The following is a 12,542-nucleotide window of genomic DNA, read 5'->3' as shown; positions in this document are numbered from 1 at the left end:
CACTCCACTTGGTCTCTCCTGTTGTCCCCCTCCTACTAAACCTGATGTTTTGCCCTGAAGTTAAGTCTACTAAAGGCTATTACTTAAACTCAGTTGACTAATTAGTTCTTACCTCCAAATTGGATGGTTATCAACTAAGTTGAAAGATGAAGAAAACTGGTCTCTGTAAGTCTGTTCTAGTTACTACAGCTATGTAACAAGCCACCCCAAACCTCAGTGGCATAAAACAACTGTTCTGTGATGCTCATGGAACTTTGCTCCATGATATCTGGAGCCTCAGGTTGGGAGACTCAAGCCCCTCAGTTTGGGGGTGACTTGACAGTTGGGAGTGCCTGGCTGGTTTTGGGGTACAAATCACTGGGAGATGTCTTTCCTCTGGTGTCTGGTAGTTGATACTGGCTGTCAACTGAGACTTTAGCAGGGGCTGTCAGCTGAGCCATCTACTGGTGATAAAGAAGGCACTCTGCTTGGCCCAGATCCCATGGGGTGGGGAGTAGGGGTGGGGAACAGAGACACACTGCTCTCCATAGGAGAGGTGTCAAAGAATCTGAAAGCATATTGTAAAACCATCCCAATATTGTCCTCACTCTGCTCTCAGAGTGAAGTAGAATGGATAAACTGGAACCTCCTTCCTCTTTGTCCAATCAAATGACCCACATGGAGGAACAGCTGAACGTATTCACTCCATTATCTACAAACATTGTGTTGGATCAAGTTCAAGTGGCTCAGATACAAGCTAATTTGGTCGTAGTTTATTTTACCAGCTCTATTCCTTTGGAAAGCTGACTGGTTGTTTCTTATGACCAGTAAACCTAAAGGTCATAAATAACATGCATACTAAAATTTTCACCACAATGAAGTATTCTCAAAAGGCAACTTTATTATCTATTGCTGCATAACAAATTACTCTGAAATTCAATAGCTTAAAACAACAAACATGTATTATCTCACAGCTTCTGTGGGTCAGGAACTCGTGAACAGCTTAGCCGAGTGGCTCTGACTCACAGTCTCTCATAAGGTTGCCATCAAGGTGTTGCCCAGGGCTGTGTCATTTGAAGACTTAACTGGGGCTGAAGAATCTGCTTCCAGTGGGGCTCACTCATGTGTCTGGCTGGGCAGGAGGCCACAGTTCCTCATCAGGGGTTGGCAGGTGACCTCAGCTCCCCACCATGTGGGCCCCTCTATAGGATGGCTGAAGTGTTCTCATGATATGACAGCTGACGTCTTCCAGAGTGAGTGATGCAAGAGCGAGACTGCAGAGGAATCCATGGTACCTTTTATGTTCAAATCTCTGTAAGTGACACAAGGTCACACCTGCCATATTCTATTCATGAGAAGTGAGTTACTAAGTCACACTCAGGGGAGGAGAGCTAAGCCCTACCTCTTGAAAGGATTCACATCAAAGAATGTGTGATTATATACCAAGACCAGCACAGGGAGTTTGAGAACGAGGTTTCTCTCACTCTGTCCTGTAGATATCTGCCTCAGGGCACATGCCCTTATTTATGCAACCAATGTGGGGGAATAAGTACTTTCCACGTGGAAAATTAGCAATCAGTTTCCACTATGCCATTCAGATGGGAGGTACTTCTGGACTGCTGTCTCCTACTCTGCTCCTATCTCTGTACGACGGGAACTGATTCTTGTCAATAAAAGCTTGGAGAATGCTCTAAAACACTGTGTATTTTATTCTTACTCTTAGTTTGGGTGATGGAACAGAGGTGTCGGCATTCTCGTGCCTGTTTCAATCACTCCATTGCGATTAGGATCCACCTGATCATCCAAGTTGCCTGGACAGGCATGTGCTCCCTTGTAATCCGTTTTATGACGTATCTTTCAAAACTCCAAACTTGAATGGTCAGGATGATAGATGTGGCTGTGCTTCAGGCCAGCATGGCTCATAAGATGCAGAAAAATTACTATCTTCGAAAAGCAAAAGCTTTTTTGAAGGAAAAGTAAAGTGTGGTCGTGAGTGACTGTTTCTCATCCTTTGTGAGAGGTAACAGAGAAGAGTCAGTGACTCATTTATCTGAGAAAAGGAAACTTAAGCAGCCCCCAGTTCAGGTGTCTAAAAGGAAGATCTGCTACAAGTCCTAACTTGGGAAAAGCCAGCCCTTAGGACAAGGTAGCCAGGTCCCTGACAGAGAGATGGGGATAACTCCCTTCAAGGAAAAAAGGGTCGAATTGTAATCTGGTTCTGGAACCAATTCAACCTGACTACTTAGCAGTAAAGATAAATTGAACCCACAGAGAAAACTGAAAATAACATTTTCCTGGCAAGTCCTTCAATGGACTTAGTGTGTTTAGATTTATGAGGGGGTGAATGACCTTCTCTGACTTGGTGTTCCACATTTTCGTTTTTCCAGGACTGATTTTCCATCTGGCCTAACCAGAGCTCAAAGTTACTGAATCAAACAGAGCCAGTAGGCCTGACTGGAGCTGGCTGGAACATGCACAGAGCTGGGAAAGACAAATAGGCTCCTTTCTGAAAAGCCTATCTAGCAGAAGCCTGTTCCTCCCCACCTGCCTCAGAGCACTGCCCTGAGAGGGAACCCATCCCACTCTTCACCACCCGGCAGATGGGGCATTAGCTGACTTGGGGGTGTTTCCATCTGAGAAGTGGGCTGTATGAAAAGGAAGGAAGGGTGTTATCAAGTGCAAGGAAACTAACTCACAGGCCTGGGGTGGTCCACATCTCCAGCAGAGAAAACTTGGAGGCACTGTGTATGTTTCCAGAAGGGTTTGGGGGCAGCAGAGTGCTGATGGACCCTGCTAGTATCTGGCAGAAGTAACAGTGGGACAGTTGAAGCTGAAAGCTGCCAGACCAGATGGGGTCGTGGACACCCCTGGATTGCCAGCAACCAGATCAGGATATATCTCAAAAGAAACAGACTTTGCAGGATGCCATGTAGGCTTCCCACACTAGGGGAGAAGGAGGACAGTAGAGAAAATCCAGGATTAACTGAACTTTGAGATGAAAAGACTGAGAGATGAGAAAGTGCAGAGGTTTTGTAGAAATGATTACAGTTGCATGTTCTGACATTTAGCGCATTAAGCTTCATTACAGAAAATAACGTTATATTTCTGGCCTGCCCAAGTTTGTGGCTTAAGAAAATTCAAACCTGTCATTCTGTTTCTTATACCTTGCCCTGTTTTTCACATAATATAGAGAGAAAGGCTGTTTGGGGTTAGTGGGTCTCTCAGCATCTCAACAGATGACTATAACCATGCAGTGTGAGGTCACGACCAGTAAGTCTTCTAGACCAGAGGTCAGAAAATACTCTCTTTAAAGGGTCAGATAAGACGTACTTGAGGTTTTGCACACTATACTTTCTCTGTTGCAACCCTCCAACTCTGCCTTTGCAGCACAGAAGCAGCCACAGACAATACATAGACGAATGGGGAACAATGAAACTATGACGGACGCTGAAATTTGAATTTCATAGCTTCCAGATGTCACAAAGTATTATTCTTCCCTTGATTTTGTTTTCAAAGCATCAAAAATGTCAAACCTACTCTTAGCTTTAAGACCATACAGACACAGGCAGTGGGCTGGATTTGGTCCACAAGCAATAGTTTGCTAACCTTTATACTGACCACTGCTCTCTGCACTCTAGAGGGATTCATTTGTTCACATGCATGGCTCTGGTTAAAAAGTTCAACTTCTTTAAAAATGCCTGGGAGATAAAGTCTCCTGGGAATCGCAGAATATTTACACACAGTATTTCCCCAGGAATTACCCTTTTTATGTGGTTTCAAGGCAAGTGACAAGCTAAGAAAAGCCACGACTCTCATACAAGCTACTTTTGTGTTCGCAGAAGGTATCAGCTGGGCTCTAAGCCTCAAGTAGACAGGACTTGCATCTGTTTTCCCCTGCTGTTGTATTGCTGGGGTCTCATGCAATATCTGACACAGAGTAGGCATTAAATGAATGTTTGTTGATTGAATTATTAAGGGAGTGACTGAAAACTCCTTTTTAGCCCTTTTCAGAACTTATGTTATTCCATCATATGTGCGTTATATAACTCTCACTTTAAAAATGCCTGTAAGTGTGATTTAGAATTCAGAAGAATCATCATGCATAAATAGAAGATTTTCTTCAAACGTTTGGCCAAAATTCCATGTCACTGTAAAACTACAAAGCCATTGCTGGCTCTGTTTAGTGGGGGCGGGGGCACGTTTGCCCCAAGAAGCCAAAGAAAAGTACCTGCAAGTGTGAGACTGCTCTTGGTAAGAAAGCTGTCACTTGCGTCGCTCTCCTGACATTAATTTTGACCAGGGGTGGCCTCCGTCATTATGTCCAGTACATGAAAGAACTACCTGGGACACTTAGCAGGACCCACGATGTGGGAGGAGCTGGCAGTGAAAACCCCTCTAAATTGGTGTGTCTCTCCCCATTAAGCCACATGATATCTAGGCAAACAGAGCAAACTCAAAGATAATCACACAACCTTTGGCTACCTTAACTCAGCACTTAATACGAATAAGCTTCTCAGCTCTTCTTTCAGTTCAGCTTTCTTTACTAAATCCCAAGTAACTTTGGGAAGGGAATCATGAGAATGTGGGAGACTTTGGGATGATAACTAATGTGTGGTACCAAGAAGAGGCAAAAGAAAAAGATCAAAGATTTGTTTCTCTGAGCTGGGTGGTACCTTGGCACTGAATCCTGGGAACAGATGCTGGCTGATTTGAATTAAAAAAGAGCAGAAGTAGCCAAAGATAAGAAATAATTGGCTAAAAAATACAAAGCCATACTTTTGACAGGGGACAATAAAGTTTTCCAAGCAGAGGTTAGAATAACTTACTTTAAAAAAATAATAACCTCAAGGAAAACTAGGAGAAGAGAATATTTTTTCCCCTGCAGTTTGAATTAAGACATGGTCAGCAAAGAAGAGACCCTTTCCAAAGGGTCTCAGCAGGATAAATCAATCTAGTGGAGGCCTTTGTGTTCCCAAAGAATGATGTCAGAACCCATTCCAGGGAGAAGAAAGAGATGTTTGCACTAAAGGTCACTTGAGAACTATAAAGATAAATGCTATTTGTAATGACTTAAAAAGGATTCCAGGAAGGAGAGGAGTCAACTAACTGTTTTAGAATCAATGGAAAAGTAAAAACTTTACTGGTTGAAAAGTTTCGGAGGGTCGTTTAGACATTCTTGAAAGTCTGTGAAACTTTGAGGGGAAAGAACCCAAGAGTATGATGATGGAAAAACTATGTTATATCCTTTAACTGTTAAATGTAGGTTGTGTGTTTACACATGTGTTGGTCATTAAAAAATAATTGAAAAGGTTTCTGGCAGTAAGAAGTCAGGGACTAACAATCCCTCCACCCTGGTTATTAAGTGACCCTGAAAGTCCTTGGGTCAACCAGATATTCATAGCGCAGGGAGATATCCAGGTATCTAGAGTTAAAACACTAACCTGTGATTCAGGAGACCTGGGCTCACATTTCAGCTCAATTACCTTCATTTTTCCCTTCCTTTTTGGCCATGCCACACAGCAAGCAGGAACTTAGTTCCTACCAGATCGGGGTAGGGAATGAACCCAGTGCCCTACAGTGGGAGAATGGAATCTTAACCACTGGAAGTCCCTCTTTTCTTTTTTTAATTGAATGAAAGAGTCTTTAAATTCTGTAGTGCTTTATGATTTTTCAAAAATTTCACACACATGATTTCGTATAATCCCGTAATAACCATTTTCCCCTCTACTCCTGCTTGGTCCCTCTCCTCTTCCCTCTTCCTCACTAGTTTGTTCTCTGTATCTCTGAATCTCCTTCTTTTTTGTTTTATTCACCAATTTGTTGTATTTTTGAGATTCCACATATAAATGATATTACATTGCATTTTTCATTCTCTGTCTGACTTATTTCACTTAGGATAATGCCTGCCAAATCCATCCATGTTGCTGCAAATGGCAAAACTTCATTCTTTTTTATGGCTGAGTAGTATTCCATTGTGTGTATATACCATATCTTATTTATCCATTCATCTGTTGTTGGATACTTGGATTGCTTCCATACCTTGGCAATTATAATTAATGCTGCTATGAATATTGGGGTACATATATATTTTTGAATTAATGTTTTTGCTTTTGGATATATATCCAGGAGTGGAATTGCTGGGTCATATGGTAGTTCTTGGAGAAGGCAATGGCACCCCACTTCAGTACTCTTGCCTGGAAAATCCCGTGGATGGAGGAGCCTGGTAGGCTGCAGTCCATGGGGTCTCTAAGAGTCAGACTTGACTGAGTGACTTCACTTTCACTTTTCACTTTCATGCATTGGAGAAGGAAATGGCAACCCACTCCAGTGTTCTTGCCTGGAGAATCCCAGGGACGGGGGAGCCTGGTGGGCTGCCGTCTATGGGGTTGCACAGAGTTGGACATGACTGAAGTGACTTAGCATGGTAGTTCTACCTTTAATTTTTAAAGAAATCTCCATACTGTTTTCCATGGTGGCTGCACCAATTTACATTCGTATCAACACTGTACCAGGATTCCCTCTTCTCCACATCCTTGCCAGTATTTATTATTTATGTTTTGTGTTTTGTTTTCCAAACTATAAACTTTTCATTTGGTATTGGGGGTATAGCCGATTAACAATATCGTGGTAGTTTCAGGTAAATAGCAAAGGGATTCAGTCATACATATACATGGATCCATCTCCCTAAAAACCCTCTCCCATCCAGGCTGGCACAGAACACTGAGCAGAATTCTATGTGCTATACAATAAGTCCTTGTTTTTTATCCATTTAAAATATAACAGTGTGTACATGACCTTCCCAAAGTCTCTAACTTCCCTTCCCCTTCGATACCCATGAGTTCATTTTCGAAGTCTCTGCTTCCTAAGAAGGTTCATTTGTACAATTTCTTTTTAGATTCCACAAATAAAGCATGGTGTATGATATTTCTCTTTCTCTTTCAGACTTACTTCACTTAGTGTGACACTCTCTAGGTCCATCCGTGTTGCTGAAAATGGCATTATTTCACTCTTTTTAATGGCTGAGTAACATTCCATTGTATATATGTACCACAGCTTTATCCATTCATCTCTTGTTGGGCGAGTGGATTGCTTCCATACCTTCAGTTCAGTTCAGTTGCTCAGTCGTGTCCAACTCTTTGTGACTCCATAAATTGCAGCACACTAGGCCTCCCTCTCCATCACCTTAGCAATTGTAAATAATGTTGCTATGAACATTGGGGTGCATGTATATTTTCAAATTAATGTTTTTGGTTGGGTGTTTTGTTTGTTTGTTTTTGAATATATACCCAAGAGTGGAATTTTTGGATCATATGGTAGTTCTATTTTTAATTTTTTTGAAAAATCTCCATACTGTTTATATACAAATTTACGTTGTACATTTACCAGTTTACTGCATACCAAGTTACATTCCCATCAACAGTGTACCAGGGTTCCCTCTTCTCTGCATCCTTGCCAGTATTTATTATTTGTGTTCTTTTTGATAATTGCCATTCTGATAAGTGTGAGGTGATATTTCAGCATGGTTGTGATTTGCATTGGTCATATCATTTGCAAATATCTTGACCCATTCAGTAAGCTGTTTTTTTAATTTTGCCAATTGTTACTTTTGCTATGCAAAAGCTTTTAAGTTTAATTGCTATGCTATGCTAAGTCACTTCAGTCGTGTCCAACTCTGTGTGACCCCATAGACGGCAGCCCCCCAAGGCTCCGCCGTCCCTGGGATTCTCCAGGGAAGAATACTGGAGTGGGTTGCCATTTCCTTCTCCAATGCAAGAAAATGAAAAGTGAAAGTGAAGTCACTCAGTCAAGTCCGACCCTTAGTGACTCCATGGATTGAAGCCTACCAGGCTTCTCCACCCATGGGACCTTCCAGGCAAGAGTACTGGAGTGGGGTGCCATTGCCTTCTCCATAAGTTTAATTAGGTCCCATTTATTTACTTTTGCTCTTGTTTCCTTTGCTTTAGGAAATGGGTCCAAAATTATTGCTGCAATTTATGTCAAAGAGTATCATGCCTATGCTTTCCTTGAAGAGTTTTGTAGTATTCAGTCTTGCAGTTAGATCTTTAAATCATTTGGAGTTTATTTTTGCATATGGTGTCAGAGGATGATCTGATCCCATTCTTTTACATGTGGTTGTCTAGTTTTTCCAGCACCACTTATTGAAGAGACTGTCTTTTCTCAATTGTATATTCTTGCCTCCTTTGTCATAGATTAGCTGACCATAAGTACGTGGGTTTATTTCTGGGCTCTCTATTCTGTTCCATTGATCTATATGTCTGTTTTTATGCCAGTACCATACTGTTTTGCTGACTGTAGATTTGTAGTATAATCCTAAATCAGGGAGCATAATTCCTCCAGCTTTATTCTTCTTTCTCAAGATTTGGATATTTGGAGTCGTTTTTGTTTCCATGAAAGTTTTAAAGATATTCGTCCTAGTTCTGTGAGAAATGCCATTGGTATTTTGATAGGGATTGTACTGAATCTGTAGATTGGCTTAGGTAGTATGGTCATTTTAACAGTATTAATTCTTCCATTCTAAGAATGTGGTATATCTTTCCATCTGTCTATGTCATCTTCAGCTTCTTTCATCAGTGTCAGTTTTCTACATACAGGTCTTTTATCTCCTTATATAGGTTTATTCCTAGGTCTTTTATTCTTTTGATGCAATCAACTCCATCACCTTCTAACAAAGAGAGCTGCTACACATAATTTATCCTTTCATAGCCTTAGTATCCTTATCAGTTAAGTGAAGATAATGAGTGTTCCTTGTAGGGTTATTGTTAAGTGAAGTCCCTGGAGTGGACACACAGTAGGTGCTCAAAAGATGGCCTTGAATCTATTGCACTTAAACCAACTTAGTAGCTAACTTCATAGAGCACTTACTATGTGTGAGTGCTTTGTTCACACTGTCTGAGTATTCCCAACAGCCCTACGGCCAAGATGGGAATTGTTATTACTCCTGGTACAAGCTAGTGGGTAGTCTAGCCAGGCAGCCTGGCTCCAAGCCTTTGTTGTTACCTGATCTGATATCAGGGAGAGAAAGTATGACTTGGACTTATATCATTTTCTTCCTCGTTGTTTTTATGACACAGAGAATGAGATGAGGAGGTTTTCCTCACTCAGTAGCACAAATAGCTACTGACCTCATTCCAATAAGAATAGTTAAAAAGAGTGGCCTTAAATATAACAAGTATAGTCGTAACTAACATTTTATTGTCCAGGCTGTGTTCTAGATGCCTTGTTATAGTGAAAGTGGCTCAGTGGTGTCCAACTCTTTGCGACTCTATGGACTACACAGTCCACGGAATTCTCCAGGCCAGAATACTGGAGTGGGCAGCCTTTTCCTTCTCCAGGGGATCTTCCCTACCCAGGGATTGAACCCAGGTCTCCTGCACTGCAGGCGGATTCTTTATCAGCTGAGCCACAAGGGAAACCCACCTTGTTATATGAATTCATTAATTTCCTCAACGACCTTATGAGGCAGTTGCCACTGTCTTCACTTTGCAGAGACCAAGCAAACATGTGGTAGGACTTGGTTTTGGACCAGCTGTTGGAGCTCCAAGGCCACACTCGCCATTATACCACCAAGTCTCTCGATCTTGGGCTTTCTGTGGTGAGTCAGCAAGCAACTATTGGAGCTGCCCTGGCTATGTGTCGAGGGTGGGAGGAGCTACGTAGTTTCAGAGAAAACTGTAAACTGAAGTTGGAAGAAATATAATATTTACTGACAGCTTATAATTTAAGTGTGTAGGGACATTTTAAGTTAATATGTCCCACCTAGGGTTCCAAGTCCTTGGACTTCACCAAACATAATAACAGGGGTCTGTGAGCTATTTTTAACATTTCATAATGCTTATTAATATGTCACAATAATGTAAAACATAGTATATGGTAACAAAGCCTTAAAGAAAAACACTTTTAGAGACAAATTTCATTTCTAGACTTGAGCAAGTTTTCAAGGATTCCTAACTCTAGAAATGAATGAATTTTTGTCTGTTAGGGTTGAAATAAACCTTATAGATGTCAGATTTGCCCTAATAGAGAAGATATCCCATTATCAAAAAGAATTCAACGAGACTTTAAAACTTCAAGAAAGAAGTTGCTGACAGACATAAAAGGCAATTTTAGCCATTTACTTAGAACTGCCAGTCACCATAGGAACAGAAGAGGCATTTTTCTGCCAACTGGTTGAAGCTTGTGCCAGAATGATCCTGCTGTTTCTTAATTGTCCTAAAAGCTTGTAGCCAGCAATTTTGCTGCCAAGCCTTACCTCACTTTCATGTTTCTATAATATGCAGATCACGAAGTGTCCCGTTCAGAGTGGGAGAACGAGAAGTTACTTCCTCACCCTTCCTCTCTTTGGAGCTCACCACCTAACCTGTACAATGCCTCCCTCTGAAATAATACACCAGTGGTTATCTCAAAACCTTGAGTACCATCTTCTTAAAAAAAAAAAAATTGAGTACCTTTTAACATGTGAATAATCCTCATGGCAAGCTTGTAAGAGAGAGGAAAACAGTGTTATTCCTATTTCTGAGTAATAACCTAACAATTATGACTGATGGACATAAAAATCTCTGTGTGATGTATTCAGTTGCAAATTGCAGATGAAATAAAGGATAAACTCTCATTCTATAAAAAATAAAGGCCACATAATAACTATGTGTATGCATACGTGTGTGTGTGTGTGTGTGTGTGTGTGTGTGTGTGTGAGTTGGAGGGTTGGGCTATGAAGTTGTGGCAAAAAATCTTGCACCGTACACTCCAGTAGAATCAGTGGTTACTTCCCAAGGTGGGAGTGAGTGAAAGGGGCTATAAAAAAGGATATTCACTTTCATATTTGTGTACCTCTGTATTGTTTTAATGTTTTACAATAGACATACTATTTTTACAAATTCAAAAATAATTCTAAAAAAGGAAAAAAAGTTTGAAGTAGATGATAAATGTCTCACACAATAGACTGTCTTATCTAGTTTATTCTGTCAGACTTCATATTTTCAAGAGTGATTTCAAAGAGGTGTTAGAACAACCTGGCCCATCTCTGCAAGAAAATAGTTGTGTGGTATCTGAGTCTTGTGGAAAAGCAATTGTCTGCTCAACTCTTCGTGGAGGCTTTGCTCCTAAATGGAATGGAAACTGAGCTGGGAGGATCAAAGGATTCGCTTGACCATCTCTTTGGCTCCATAGGTTCTTTGAGGGACAAAATTTAGATTCCAAAAAGCAGAATACAGTGTTCATGATTTATTTAGATTTTTGTAAAAGCCTTTGATAGGAATCCATAATAAAGGCAATTTGGGGATAAATAATTCACAAAGCAAAGACCTTCCATCCCAGTAGAAATGTGACCAAGGAACTGTGGTTTAGTAGAAAGAGCAAAACTTTGTACTTCGACAGAGTTGCTTTCAAATCATAACTGCTGCTTAAGAGTGGTTTGGCCTCAGCTAGGCTACTTAATTTGGAGAAGGCAATGCCAACCCACTCCAGTACTCTTGCCTGGAAAATCCCATGGACGGAGGAGCCTGGTAGGCTGTAATCCATGGGGTCGCTAGGAGTTGGACACGACTGAGCGACTTCACTTTCACTTTTCACTTTCATGCATTGGAGAAGGAAATGGCAACCCACTCCAGTGTTCTTGCCTGGAGAATCCCAGGGACAGGGGAGCCTGGTGGGCTGCCGTCTATGGGGTCGCACAGAGACAGGCACGACTGAAGTGACTTAGCAGCAGCAGCAGCAGCAGCAGGCTACTTAATTTCTGCAAAAGTCCTTTCCTCTACTATAAAATGGGATAATACAAGAGTGAGGGATGACATGTAAAGGGCACTGCACAATACCTGGTGCGTGGCAGATGTTATGAAAATTCAAGGCTCCCTAATAGTAATTTGTTAGAGTATAAATGAGTTTTAATCTATCTACTTATAGTGAACAAATAAGGGGACTTATGTGAATGCCGTTTCAACAGCCCCTAGGAAGAGGGACAGGAAATGGCAATGCTTCTTTCCATGGTCTAGTTTCCTAGACCATGTTTCATTATGTGCCCTAGACCATCACTTGTCCATTATGTTCCCTATCTGGCCAGATTAATCTATCATACTGTGCGAAAACCACCTGAAATATATGTCTTACTGAGGAAGGGCCTAAAGTGTTAGCTCCACATATGAAAGGAGCAACATGCAAAAAGAAGCAAGTGATCCCTTCGGAGACTTATTTGGGTTGTGTTTGCAACTGGAGGCATCTTGCTCTGCCACCTTCTCCAACATTCTGCATCAGACAAAGATAGTAAAGCCTATTAAATTTCTCAGGGACATCTCTCCGATGACTAGACTTGGCCTTGGAAGGTGAAAACCGTTGAAAGGAGAGTCTCTTGGCATATACTGGATAACAGGCAAACGGATGACTGAGGCATTTCAACATGACAAATTCAGAGGAAGCACTCGAGAAGAACTAAATCAAACCATATATATATATAGGATACTTGGTTGTGGGTTCTCCAATGTAACCTTGGAAAAGCATCTGAGTGTCACTCATTCAACTCATATTTGGGAGCAAGATGCCACATTAGGCCC

The sequence above is a fragment of the Bos mutus genome, chromosome 26, assembly GCF_027580195.1.
Source record: "Bos mutus isolate GX-2022 chromosome 26, NWIPB_WYAK_1.1, whole genome shotgun sequence".
In the NCBI taxonomy this organism is placed as follows: domain Eukaryota; kingdom Metazoa; phylum Chordata; class Mammalia; order Artiodactyla; family Bovidae; genus Bos; species Bos mutus.
Note: the sequence above shows the minus strand (reverse complement) of the source record.